This window comes from Ceratosolen solmsi, unplaced genomic scaffold (genome assembly GCF_000503995.2).
Source record: "Ceratosolen solmsi marchali unplaced genomic scaffold, CerSol_1.0 scaffold29, whole genome shotgun sequence".
In the NCBI taxonomy this organism is placed as follows: Eukaryota; Metazoa; Arthropoda; class Insecta; order Hymenoptera; family Agaonidae; genus Ceratosolen; species Ceratosolen solmsi.
Genome location: NW_011948417.1, coordinates 225,418 through 237,362, shown reverse-complemented (window position 1 = coordinate 237,362; position 11,945 = coordinate 225,418).

Below are 11,945 nucleotides of genomic sequence, written 5' to 3'. Positions count from 1 at the left end.
TCTATCTCTTTTACGCGCTGAAATGCCATGAGGCGGCTTCCTTCAATGCGCAATCAGGGCTGCATTCTATGAAAAATGTCGATCGAGCCTCGAGGTGGTCCGAGTGGCGATATCTCGGAGGGGTAAAATGACAGTGGCAACGCTCGCGGTACTCCCTTTTTATGTCGAATCAGCGCCACGGCCGTGCTCGTACGTACGCGCGCGTCACGCAATCGTAACGAGACTACTATGGCTGGACTGACTCACGACTATTTCCGATTTATCGGCGCCAGAGCCGCGCGGACCTCCTCCACGCTCCTCGTCCTTTCGCTTCGTGTTTTTCTTGACTTATTCACCCAGGGAGCACGCTCGCTTTACAACCGGATGAAAATGCTTAATAGTACGGACATTCCCCAATGATTGGGTTTATTGTTCTTCCTGCTGCTCGGCATTATGTTGGGGGAGGAGGGGACGTTATGCCCGAGCTTTCTCGACGATTGCACGTAATGCTTTATTTTCGAAGCTGGCCGATTGATTGCGTAGGTGCGATTACGAGCGTTGGCTGGATGTTTAAGGAAATGGCTCGACCCGATCACATATTTAAAGCGTCGTCGTTATACAAGGTTTTCGATGATTGGCCCCAAAGGCTCTGGACTAATCGTTATGTTTAGAAACAGTGATAATTAGTCTATTAATTATTAATATTTGGCCCTCTGGATAAAAATGCTCGTGATTTTTTAATAAATATTGACATTGAATAGATACTATATAGTATTCAATTGTGTGTATCGATATTTGTAATTGAGGTGTAAATTTCAAAAATGCACGAAAAATGGAGAATTATATATGAAAAACAATTGCATATTATAAATGTAAATTGATTCGTAACGTCCTTTATAGTTACCTTAATTTGTCGAGTGACGTTGTCCGGTCAATCGCTTTCTTCGATTAAATAGAAAAGAAAAATTTCGTAAACATATTTTTTAATTTTCAATAAGGACAGAAATGTGGTTCTTGAAATTATTTAAGAAAATTTTCACCTCTCATTGTAAGAATTTGACTGCATAATATTATCAGGAATATCGTCGATTATGTTCGGAAACTCTGCCTACCACAAACATTAACATATGAATTAATGTACTTGTAAACTTTAAGGACAAGTAATACCAATTCCGTCTTAATATTAATATTGCTTAAGAGACATTTTCTTAGCATTGCAATAATAATGAAAAGTGATAAATTATTTTATGCTAATGCGCTGTACCGTCGCTTATCCCATTACGGATACTTATTGTTTATCAAAAGCAACTTGTTTCTATTTTCGATATTATTGATATTGGATTTACTTTTAAATATTACATTATAAGTATTGTGTCTACTATAAATCAATACAAATTCTATTTTTTTAAAATTCAATTATTAGATCGTTTGTAATGCGATTTTATATACATACACACACACACACACACACACACACACACACACACACATATATATATATAAATTATTCGAAATATTTTTGTTTCGACTGGGGATATATAAATAAATCGATAACTATGTATTGTTTTTCGTAGTGAATAAACACGGAAAGAGAAACAAGTCATATGCAGACCAAAATATTGGATTCAATCAACTCCTTATTTTTCCACTAAACTTCCAAACACATACTATTACTTTATTTCATAATATATTTCTTAATATAAAACCTATATACGTTCGTACATATAATTCTTATTATGTTTAGAAGGAACATTTAGAAGCAAGCACATGAAAATATGATTGCGTATAAATTATATATAAACATAGACTATAATATGAGGCAGATTAAATTTTAAAATAACATTAGAAGAACACTGCCAGGAAAATACGAAAAAATATAGATTAAATGTGTAAGCTGCCATACTTTGTATCAAGTTTAACCTTGATTGTAGTCGCAAACAAATTTAATGACGGAAGCCTTCGAAAATTGAGAGACAAGTTTTCAAGATTGAGATAGATACGAGTCTTATATAATTGTACGTAGTAAGGATGTATTACATAAATATCAAATATGTGCAGCATTAACTTTACTAGTTAATTAACTTTATAATGTAACGTGTATTTTTGTAGTTCTATTTAAGTTCTCCAAGAAAAACAAAAAAAAAAAAAAAAAAAAAAAATATTCTTTCCAAAGAAATTTTAATCGATTATCATTATAAAAAAATTTAATAGCATTTACCATAGCCATTCATGGGACTGTGCGATGGAGATATCTAGGGGATAAAAATAAATAACGCAACATTTATACTATAATGTGCGTACAAGTTAAAGTGTGATAGATTCGTTATCGTTTATTCGTCATTCGTTTTTCAGGAAAACAAGAAATCATAAAGGGAACGCAATAGCGTTAATCTATAAATACGAAACTAATTATTTTACGTAGATTTTCGACCACGATAGTGCACGTATCGACTGTAGATGTTACAATTTTACTGATAAATTGACGACACAGCTCATCACCCTACATCGAGGCATGAAAATTAAGCGATTTTTGGATTTCTCATACTTAACAGCATTTAGTTATATATATATATGTTACAACGTGAAAATAACTTGGTAATTCTTAACTTGAAACTACGATGAAAAGGATAAAAGAATCCTATTAATAGGATACTAACGTCGTTCTAGATGAATAAGCAAATTTGATGACGAGAAGAATCAGATATAAAGAAAGTCAGAAATCTTTAGTACAAAGTCGCGTTCGCGTAAGTGCGAACGATTGAAAAATTATTCAATATATGTAAAAGTATGTAATTCATAATTATATACTTTCAGTATATAATATGCTAATCGACAGATTAACAGACACAACAAGTTACAGCTGACAGGAAGATAAACATTTTTCAAATATTTGATTAAACCTTAATGTGAACGTCAATGATTGAGTGTAGTTATGTAAAACAAACTTATATTATAATTTAAATGCATTATATAACGTATATGCGTAAAGCTTCTTCTCTTGATTAGTATTAAAAAAAAAAAAAAACAAATTTCAATATTTCACTAAAATCGAAAATTCGAATGAAAAGGAAAACCCCTTACTTTTCGGATTTTTAGAAGTGTCGGTTAATTAGTAATCAAAAAACAAAACAAAACAAAAAACGAAACAAAAAACAAAGAAAAAAAAAACGAAAAAAAAAATACGAAAGCTCGTATTCCGAGGTAATTAATCAGCCACGCTTGTGTGTGTGTGGGGGGGGGGGGGACTCGAATTCGTTTGCTGAAAGTGAAGGCGGAAACGAAAAGCAGATGAGCAAATATGTAGTGCGTCGGAGCTTGAAAGGGAAAGGGAAAGGAGCGGCTCGTGTCATTGCTATAACGTCGACTTATTTCCGTGTGTATTCCGTGCTTATTTCTGTATGCGAGATGGCCTACATTTTAGACTCTCCGCGTCTCTTCGCTTCGGTAGTTTTACACTTTTTCTGGCTACGACAGGAGAATCATCTGGCGCATTATATCGCCCCTCGAAGCATCGCGGGCAAATATTCGACGTTTGTGCGGTAATTCATTCGCGCGTCGTTTGTTTTTTCGCTTATGTAGCTTTAATAGTCGAGAATCAAATGATAATTAAGCGAAATAGCGATATTGTTAATACTCGCTCGTGCCAAAAGCTTTCTCGAGGAATTTCACGTGCGCTGCTTATTCACCGATCCTATATAACTGTCAATTTATTTACTTTAGTGCAAACGTTTGCAATTCACCTTCACCGAATCAGAAATACACTGTACAATTATCATTTAATTTAATTAAATTTACGACCAAATTTTTGCATCTTATATAATGTAAAAACTGATATCGATCTCTATGATATATTATTTTTTGTTTTTGTTTTTTTTTTTGTTTTTTTTTTTTTGTTTTTTTGTTTTATTTTGTTTATAATTTACCCTTATTTCGCTTATGTCATTGTCGTAAGAATATTTTAAGAGACAATTGGATAAATTAAAATTGGCATTAGGTTGAACGTCTGTAGCGTTTATCCTGAAAGTATTAAATAGCTTATTTGCTAATCGAATTTCATTTAATTGACACGTAGTGAGTGGTTTCATTACTGAAACTCGCATAAAATGAAGTGTTCACAACTGATTTAAGCCCTAATCGATGAACAATGACACTGCTTATGCAATTAATAATCTCAATGTCATTTGCACGTGGGATGGGAGGAGAAAGCGCAGGTACAACAGTAACAGGAGCTACGGTGTTGAATTAAAGAAAATGTTATCGCTCGGTCGAAACCGCGAGAAATGTAAGATATAAAGCGCAGCACAAAAAGGGTTATCTGTTGCTCTGTAATTTTCATTTGCGGGAGGGTAAGAACGCGGCAAATGGAGTCTCGTTGAAGTTGCATTAAACACTAGTGGGGGCGAGCTTTCTCTTTTCTTTAAAAGTAAAAGGTCTTCCGCCGGGGCGAGGTGAAAATGAATTTGCCTTATCACGGAGGTGGTGTCGGTGGATTTAAAAATCACTTTGAAAGCCACCACCGGTCAGTTTCACATAACTCCGCTGTTGCGGACCAACTCTCAGTTATCTCGACGTGCTCTTTCATATGGACGGAAATGTAACGAACGTATATATTCTATAGAATGAGGTTATCGTCCTTATTTTTTACCTTACTTCGCTCCATCGGATTGCGGGAATCGTTGTTGTGGAATCGCATTCGATTTTAATTATATTTGTTAAAAGTATCAAAGATAATTCATTCTTACATTACTTTACGATGAAAGAGCTGTGAAAATCGAATGAACGGAAACTGTTAGATACCAGTGGAATTATGTATTGGACACTTTAAGGAAGAACCTAGTCATTTGTGAGCGAATTAACACAAATAACACAAAATTACTACTTGGGTTCATTTATAAATATTAATTTGAATTAGTTTGAGACTAATGCTTTATTCATTTTTGTGTTTGTATGCCAATATGTTCATTGGATTATTTATTAATATGAATTAAGATTGTTCTTTTATTTTATTCATATAAAAATTGGTTATGATGTGATTAAAAAGATTGTATAATTGGAAAATACTTGTATAAGGGACAGTGCTTAGAACAATTTTTTGTAATGAGATAAAAATTATTACAAGAGAGATTAGAGTAATTTTCTTTCCTCCTTGCTACAATACAATTTTTCACGTAAATTAGACCATAAATTAAAGTATGTGTTCTTTTTCTTAAAAATTATATTTTTCATTTAAAGTATATTGATACAATGATATCTTTGTTTTGTTTTGTTTAAAATATTTTTTTTTTTTTTTTTTTTTTTTTTTTTTTTTTTTTTTTTTTTTTTTTTTTTTTTTTTTTATGTAAGAAATAAGAAAAGTAATTAAAACGAATTATTAACGTATTAAAGCTCGAAAGGTAATTACAGATTATTTACTTAAAACGTACCAATAAAACTACTCAATGATTGTTTTAGTTTCAGTATTTAGTAGCATCAACTTTTTCTCGTAGCAGATATTCAATCGAATTACAATAATAAATATAACATTTATACGAGCTTCCAGTAATATATCGTGAATTTAAGAAAAGAAAAAAAAAATTATCTTCAATGACTGTTTTAAATAAATTTTTGAAATTTTGTATTCTGAAAAGAACGAATAAATCTTGTTTATGTTTATGGGTAAAATTTACTTACATTTTCAATATTGATTCAACAATATAGATGAAATGTTTGGCAAGATAATTATTAGCAGTGTTATTTTTAAATATTATTCAGAAACTTACCTTGTCCTTGACCATCGAACGAATCAATGAATTTGATATTGAAAATTAATAATTATGCCAGAAAACATTTGAAATATTCAGCTTTTTTAGCTTTATTTAGCTTAACGTTCATAATTTTAAAATCATTTGACAACTCACTTTATCTTCATTATGCATTGTATACGATCAAAATTTTATTAATCACTTTAAAAACCAATACCATTAGAACTCTCTTTATTTGAATGGGACATTTAACATATTTAATGTTATAATTTTGTGTGCTATAATTATTTTTTTCAGACTCTTCGTCGGCTAAGAAGTCTATTAAATATGGTGTCGTCGCGTCGTAAAAACTACGAAGAAGAAACGTGGTTCAGTGTGTCGCGTAAAAATCTATTAGATTTATCGGAGGAAGTTATAATAATGATATCGAACTATTTAAAGTTTCAATTAATCATTCATTTTCGTACAGATAATTTGAAATGTTATCGAAATACATACAAAATACTTCATTGTAGTAACGAAATTTGTTAATGTGCATACAAGTTGTTGTTCGAACCAATATATCATACGGTTATTGTCATAATTTATATTCCAGCGCTCAACAAATCAGTTTACGAATTATTTTAAAAGCTTTTTCTGTCGTCTGATTGCTACTCTATTCCGGTTTTATGTTAAGTGTCATGTTATTTTATACATTTTATACATTATTTCAAACTGCCTAAAAATTACATATTTTCATGTGGTTGATATATTGTCAACAATTTTCACGAATCGAGAAACAAGGGCTTTCAATAAGTATTTATATTTCAATAAGTACATTATAATAAATTACTTGAATCTTCGAGGTAGGTCAGCCGTAAGAGAGCAATGAATTTCAATATTATTTTGATTCATAATTCCAATTAACGTGAATTTAGTATTTCATTTGTTTGTTTTCGACTAACGTATATAAAGTTTTTGTTTCTCAATTTTATACAATTAATAAATCCATAATTTGTATGCTAGAATACGTAGATGTGAATTTATTTTAAATAAAATGAATTTTGAATAATAAACTTCTTTTATGAATTGCTAAAATTATGTTCAGCTTAATAAAACTAGCGCTTAAAATTTATCATTTTGCCACGATGCTTTTAGCCGTTCGAATAAATTTCCAATATATTATAAAAATAAAAAGTTTTCTCGTAAATTTACACTCCGAAAATAAGAATACGTTTACATTTCAGGGGTGAAGGTTATAAATTATTGAAAATGGTTAAAAAAAAAAAAAAAAAAAAAAAAAAAAATGTTTTGACAAATTAAAAATAAAAAAATAAAAAAAAAAAAAAAAAAAAAACGTTAGAAAATGAAAAAAAAAAAAAAAAAAAAAAAAAATACATTAATGGAGAACGTTGGGATTTACAAATTTAACCATAAATTTCTTGACACTCGCGCTTAAAAATGCATAAGAGAGACACGGAAAAAGAGTCGAACACGTAAACGTCGGTAACACGTAGATCGCCTCAAGATTGCATAAGAACCATTTTATGATCATCATTTCGCCACCGCGTCGTCAGCGATCATTCTGCATTCGGGCATTTTTACATTTGTCAGAAATTCCCTGTTCCTGGCGATTTGAGAAGCTCGCCGACTCTTGTAAATATTTTGGCAGAGACGCGGAAACGTCCGCGCTTTTAAATACACGTACCTACTGTCCGATCGCCCGCGTCGTTCAGTTAAATGCGCATTAGCGAACTTTGTCGATTCCCGTTCTACATTCGCCAAACGACACTGAAATACACTCAAATACACCCGGCTTTTTGCGAATGAGTATGAATGATCGATAAAACTTCATTGAGCTATTCAGCTGCGGCCTACGAAATTATTTTTTTGCAAAAGAATTTTAATGTGCATATTGAGTATTTTATTAATTCGAGTGATTGAATTAAACGAAAGATAGACGTCTATGTAGATAAAAAGAAAATAATAATAATAATAATAATAATAATAATAATAATAGATGTGCATTGCTTGACATACGATTAATAATTCATTCGTAAATACCGAAATTTTTGTTAGAATAATATTGGCTACATACATAAATTCTTGCTAATGTTTGTATTTAAGCACTAAATAATTCGTGCATTGATTTTATTATTTTATCACACGTTTTGTCGAGGAGAGTATAGATTATTCACTTGCGAAAAACAATGTTATTTTTTGTATATTTAGTTATTTAGTTGATCATTGTCTTCAGTCTTCAGTCTTCAGTCTTACAACATAACTATATTTATTCAGGAAAATGCTATACCATCGCTTCGTCCAATAGTATATCACAAAATGTTGTGACGCATGGGCAGATAGAGAATTATTTTTTGTTGTATTTTTAAATCTGTATCTGCATTTTTCAAGGTTAATTTCGATCTAATACTAGATTATTCATCAATATGCGACGAGCATAGATTATGTAGATTTATTTCTAAAGAATTATAGAAAAAACGATGCTATGCTTGATAATTTCATGAATTATGCAAAAGGCATTATTGGAATATGTTGTCAGCAAATTATAAATATTACAATGACGACAACATTTGTGCCGTACTACACTCGTTTCATAAAATGTCATGTAAATCCAGATACGCAAATTTAATTATTAAAATAAACAAAATTTCGGAATGAATATAAAATTGTAGGACAAGATTTTTCCAACAAACACAACTCACGAAACGCAATTTTTTTTTTTTTACATTACAATTAATCTAGATTATAAATTTTATTATTTACGTGCTTACAATATATTGTTACGATCGTTACTTTACTAATTTGCAATAACTTTACAATACTGAGTTATTGCAATTATTTTTCTTCTTGCGCTAGAATTATCGCGGTTGCTAAACAAGTAGTCTACATGCATTACGCCATGGTAGTTAAACAATTATTTATAAAAGAACTAGTATCTAGTAAGATAGAAAATCATTTAAGAATATATGTCCTTTAATGAAGTTAACAATAATTGAGTTTCCGACAATTGATTTATTCATACGAACAAACTTTTGGAATATTGTGATAATTAAATTGAAGTTAAATTTTGGGATCATTTAGGAGAGATAAACAAAATCCTTTGCAGTCTCCGAAAAATCGCTATTCCTCGGTGTCCCTTTTTCCACACTCTCCCTCTCATCTATGTTTATATCTTCTGGTGTCCCTCTTCGTGCGCGTTCTTTGTTTACTCGCTGCGTAGACCAGTATAGCAGTTCAAATCATCCCGAGGTTTTAATTAACCCGTTTGTTTGTCTGCTGCAGGTTAACATTCACGGGTATTCGGCGTCTCTGCGTCCTTCCCTGTTTTGTTTCATTTATATATATATACATATATATAAAAACAGATTTTTCCCTTGATTTTCCGACTCCTCTTTATTTTCCTCCTTTTACCGTCTCCTCACCCCCTTCCATTCACTCTGTGCCTCATACCGCTTTATGCATAACTCTCGGGCTCTCTCTCTCTCTAGCTCACTCTCTCCCTCGTAAAATTGCATTTTTTTTTCGCCAGCTTTCTATCAGCATGTCCACCTCTATGTTTTACAACTACCTTGGCCTGTATACCTAACCTCAAAACAGACTTGGTTCAGCGAGAGCGTTCGCACGGATGGCGCGGGTGGAATGGTTGGGTGGATGTGGGGGAGGGGGAGAGGGACTGTACCACCGGAAACTCGTTAAGGATCCGTGGAAACGTGTGGCCACCGGTCGGGCGTAAATGAATTGTGCCGGTGGATGTGGCGCGTGCAAATGCTCTCGCGATAACGCTTTATTTGTGGCTGCAGTTGCGAAATTTACCGCGAGAGTAGTGCCTCTGAAGATTTGCCACGGGTTAATTAAGTTCTTGCGAGCCATTCGACGTACCGGGAGCTCGATGGAACGAAAGAATTGCACTGTTGAGAAAGGATGACAGAGATCGACAGGGTAGAGTAAGAGGCTGCCAATTTGAGATGATAGCGTTAGGATTTCGCCCCTAATGTCCTACTTACTTAAAGTCACAGCAATGGTGGTGTGCTCGTAATTATATCACATTTTTCTCTTATTAATTAAATATAGGGACGCTAAGATAGTTTCTAATATGTAAAGCGATGCATATAGTTTTGCCTGGAGCTTTGTGGAGTTATCCATCCGGTTAAATTCGTTGGCTTTGATAATAGAACACATTCGTGCGTGAATATGAATTTCTTTATAAAGTATTCACGATACTATTGAACAAATTCATATTTAATATTAATGTAACAGTAAACAATATTTGAGCTTGAAATTTAAATATTATAATATTAGCTTAAATCATTGTAGATAAATTATTCGTGTTCGATTTTGTAGAATAATAAGGTGAATCTGTTTACTCAGAAACTAAAACTAATGAAACTATCCCGATGGATCAATTGCATAAATATGATATTTCATAGTGAACTACATAGTTCTGAAGTTAAACAAAATATTTTTTATAATTGAAAATGAGAAAGCTTTTATGATTTTGAAATTTTAATACTAATGAAAATTATCTTCATCTTGTAATGTGTATATTATATTTTAAATAATAATAATTAATATAAATAAGGGTTTCTTCACTAAAGTTTGTTTGCAAATAAAATGTCTTAAAAATTTCCATACATTCAATACATATTGAAAAGTTTAAATTATTGAGTTGGATAGGAAAAGCGAATCATTCATACCAATTTTAATAAACGATAATAAAATTTATAAACTTTTGCAAGTGCAGTTTTCTTCTATTTAATTAGCTACTATCATGTCGACAATAAGTTAATATAATAAACTTTGAAAATTAATTATATTAGTTTCAATAAGTATTCACAAATAAATAAATAATGTTATAAAATCATAATTACACTAATTGCAAATAGTTGTACATAATAATGCATAAATGTAATAAGAAATTTCTTGTATTTCTTCAGTTGCTTCTTTTAATGTTTGCGATTTTATTAGAATTTCAAATAAAAGCGTCATTTGCAAATAAAACCTAACCTTTATATCACCTAAAATTAATCCTTATATTATTTTATAAATTTTCTATTGCGTTAAAAATTCTAAAAAAAAAAAATTTATTTTTTCCTTTTATTCTGCTTAAATTTAGTTTTATCCGATTCATTTATTGAAATGATGCTTTCGTATTAAAAATTGCAAAAGTACAACGAAAAGTTATTTTATTTTATAAATTTATATAGATTTTAAACTATTTATTTATAATAGTTTGGCAAACGATAATGATAACTAAATTACGTTTTATCCGATGGCTATTACCGAGTAATACGTACGGGGCAATAATTATAATATGACTCGGGTAACATACATTTTATTAAATAACAAGATATTAGGAAATTTCTTAAAATTATTATTTCGAGCAATATTGTATGGATATTTCAGGTATCGATGTTATATTAAATATAATTATAAGAATGCTTTTATTTAATTATTTATTCTCTGTATTGAAAAATTATATTATGTATTGTGCATATATTGCATATTGCTTGTTGAAAAGCGAGTTAACATCATATTATGTTTCTAATTAGACTATTTTCCAAATGAATCTCAAGTGGAATTAGAAATTTGTTTTTCTACATTTAAATGAATAATGATTATGCTCATGTTATCAAAGTTATTATTTCGATGTTTAAATCAATTGGTATCAGTTATTTCAAGTTATACTGACTTGAAGAATAATTTTATATATTGCTGTTAAATTTACTGTAGTGGACACAAACAGTGAACAAGCAAAATTACAAAAAATAATGGCATGGAGTCAAGTTTAAACTACCCAAAAGTTTCTCTCGCGGCCGTGTGAATATGCAAAAGCCATTTAAAATGATTGAAAATCATCCGGTCATACACGCTTCTATGTAACCTCTAATTTTCCTATTTAATTGCATTCTTTTCAAAGCTACTGGTCTGCAGCCATTGAAATCAATGGAATTGTGCTATTATTCTTTTTCGTAACAGACGTTTTTACAAATACTATATATATTTGTAGTATTCGTTACATAAAAGTATTCTGATCAAATTCAAGTAATTGATATTATTCTTAATTTGTATCCAATTGAAAATGCGATCATATGTAAATAAATGTGTCTGTGTTGATTACTGGATCGTTAATTAAAATTTTTTTCAATTTTGAGAATTTCTAATAAACCTATATATATATATATATATATATATATATATATATTGCTTATCTAGCTAATATTAAAT